General features: G+C 40.5%; 1 long non-coding RNA gene across 1 annotated transcript; it reads left to right on the forward strand.

Annotated features, from left to right (window-relative positions):
* The first annotated feature begins 232 nt into the window (after nucleotides 1-232).
* LOC116814579 (uncharacterized) lies at nucleotides 233-1941 on the forward strand. The gene is made up of 3 exons (XR_004371285.2): nucleotides 233-443; nucleotides 1243-1339; nucleotides 1736-1941. It is a non-coding gene; the product is annotated as an uncharacterized LOC116814579 (long non-coding RNA).
* Nucleotides 1942-2892: the final 951 nt, after the last annotated feature.

A 2892-nucleotide genomic window follows, 5' to 3' on the forward strand; every position in this document is an offset into this window, starting at 1 on the left:
TCACACTGACCAACCCAGACAGAGCATCTGAACTTCCCCATGCACCCACTCCACGCACATCAAGCCTCAGGGCATGTCTACATTACAAACTTAAGTTGACCTAACATAGGTTGACTTACAGCTACCACAGTAATTACTGCGGTTATTCATGTCCACATTACCCTCCTTCTGTCAGTGGTGCACATCCTCACCAGAAGCTCTTCTGCCAACTGAAGTGGGGCAGTGTGGAGGCGGGCACCCAGCTCAGAGAGCTCCAGGGGATGTCTGAGTTGTGAGCCAAGGTGTTCACAGTAAGGAGCAGACCACCCTTTATTGTTAATTTCAGGGCTCCAGCAGGCAGCTGTGAAATTGACAAGATTGACAGTCAACAACTGATATAATAAGGCAGCGTCTACAGGGACGCTATGCCAACATAACCCGATGCCTCTCGTGGACGTGGAATTGTAAGTGCCCTGTTCCACCAACACAAACCCGATGCCTCTCAATGCCAGTGAAGTTGTGTAGTTAGGGCATTACAGCCTTGCCCCAGCCAATGTAAGTGTAGACACAGATATAATTAGGTCAACTTAACTTCATAGTGTAGACCAGGCCTCAGTCCGACACACTGACCAAAACCCCAACCCTCATCTTGCACAGTACATTCCCACACATGCACACTGCATCCCTCCCTCAAACACACACTGACCCATCCCTTGACATAGCTTCTCCACTGTCCTATACGTACCCATTTTGGGCAGCATCATGTATAGGATACTGGATTAGACAGGCTTTTTGTTATGTTTTTTCCCAGTGAGAAGCTTGGTGACTATTAGGAAAAGCATACTCTAAAGAAATTGTTTTTTTCTTCTTTGAATGAAAGGGTAGTGATGGGTTTTGTTTTGTTTTTTTAATACTGTTACCTCTTCCACTCTTTTTGCCACTGTGCTCTACTTTCCAAACTGAAATTGGCTCCTTTCTGAGGGTTTTGGTTTTGCCTGAAGATAGCTTTGTTTTGGTTGAGGATTACAGAAATTATACCAGCTGTTATCTTGAAATTTCATTTTAATTCTGTTTTTATAGCCTTCAGTATGCAGTTTAATAAGCTGAAATCTTTAATCATTTGGTATTGCTCAAAGCAAGGAGATATTTACTCCTGATTAAAACTTATTACATAAGCAGTTGTAGTGAGAGTCAGAGAAATGTTACACCTAATTGCAGCTGAAGTCTTTACTCCTCTCTTCCTCTCTCCCCCCCACCCAAAAGTCTGAGCACTTCCTGTCCATTTTGAATTCTTCCATTGTGCAGCATCACCCTTTCCGATGGGCAGCATCTGTTCTCCCTCAAACCGGGACCAGATCCGGTAAATAAGGAGACTCACTTCTGTATTTACTTTTATTTGGGTGAAGAAAGGGAAGAAGAGAAAACAATTCTGGTCTCTAGAAAGTTGTAGTGACAGCTAGGCTCCAGCAATTTTGAAAACTATCTATGAAAGGAAGAAACAAGTTTAAAATGACATCTCAAACCTTTCTAGACCACTACTATGTCAACTCTTGCTTAAAAAAACACAAAACAAATGAAAGAGTTTTAAAATATCTGTACTTCCCTTCTTAAGGTAGGGGAAGTTAGTAGTTAAAAGCTGATTTGTATAGACAGTAGTCTTACTAGTTTTGATTCAATTTAAAGTTCTGCAGGACTGATGTAATTTAATTTTCCTCACCTAGCAACTTTCTAAGTACCTGTTTTCCTATGTATGCAGATTGGATCAGAAGCATCGGATTCATACTCAGATTTGTCTATCAAGGTGACAGCTTCCTATTTTGTTCATATCTAAAATACAATAAAAACTATTTTATTAAATATTTAATTAGAAAAAAACCTAAGTGACTAGATTAGAATACTGCATTAATGTCACTTCAGAAGAAAGGTACGAATTGAGGATTACAGGCTCCCAAAATCATTTAACCTTGCAAGTTTGAAGATCAGATGTTTCCTAGTATTGTGATTTGAGAGCCAAACACTGCAGCAGCAATACACTCAAACAAAATCAATAATTCAATTTCTTAACTGCTATAATATTCCAAGCTATCTATTTTCACTGTGCTAGAAATAGTGTATGTTCAACTTTAACAGGAGTACCCTAAAAGGGGTGTTGTTTTTTTTAAAACACTTCTATGACTCAACAAAAACAAGGAGTCTTTGTGGCACCTTAGAGCCTAACAAATTTATTTGGGCATAAGCTTTCATGGGCTAGAACCCACTTCATCAGATGCATGGAGTGGAAAAGAGAGAGGAAAATATACCAGGAGCTGGTATAAATACATGAAAGGATGGGAGTTGCTTTATCAAGTGCGAGGTCAGTCTAACAAGACAATTAATTTAACAGTAGGATACCAAAGAAGGAAAAATAACTTTTGAAGTGGTAATGGGAGTGGCCCATTTCAGACAGTTGGCAAGAAGGTGTGAACAACAGTAGGAAGAAATTAGGTTTAGGTTTTGTAATGACCCAACCACTCCCAGTCTTTCTTCAGGCCTAATCTGATGGTGTCCAGTTTGCAAATTAATTCCAGTTCTGCAGTTTCACATTGGAGTCAGTTTTTGAAGTTTTTTTGTAGAAGAATTGCCACTTTTAGGTTACTGAGTGAACAGAGAGACTGAAGTGTTCTCCTACTCGTTTTTGAATGTTATGATTCCTGATGTCAGATTTGTGTCCATTTATTCTTTTGTGTAGAGGCTGTCCGGTTTGGCCAACGTACATGGCAGAAAGGCATGGATCAGTTGGCTCACACTGAACACTAACTGCTATATATGCAATCGGGGGAGGTATTTGGCTCTGAGATTGAGGTACTGCCCTTTTAAATTTCCTATGCCCTAGGGGAGGGGTGTGCCCATGTGCCCCAGGCCAGAAGTACCACC

The sequence above is a fragment of the Chelonoidis abingdonii genome, chromosome 5 (genome assembly GCF_003597395.2).
Source record: "Chelonoidis abingdonii isolate Lonesome George chromosome 5, CheloAbing_2.0, whole genome shotgun sequence".
Taxonomy (NCBI): domain Eukaryota; kingdom Metazoa; phylum Chordata; order Testudines; family Testudinidae; genus Chelonoidis; species Chelonoidis abingdonii.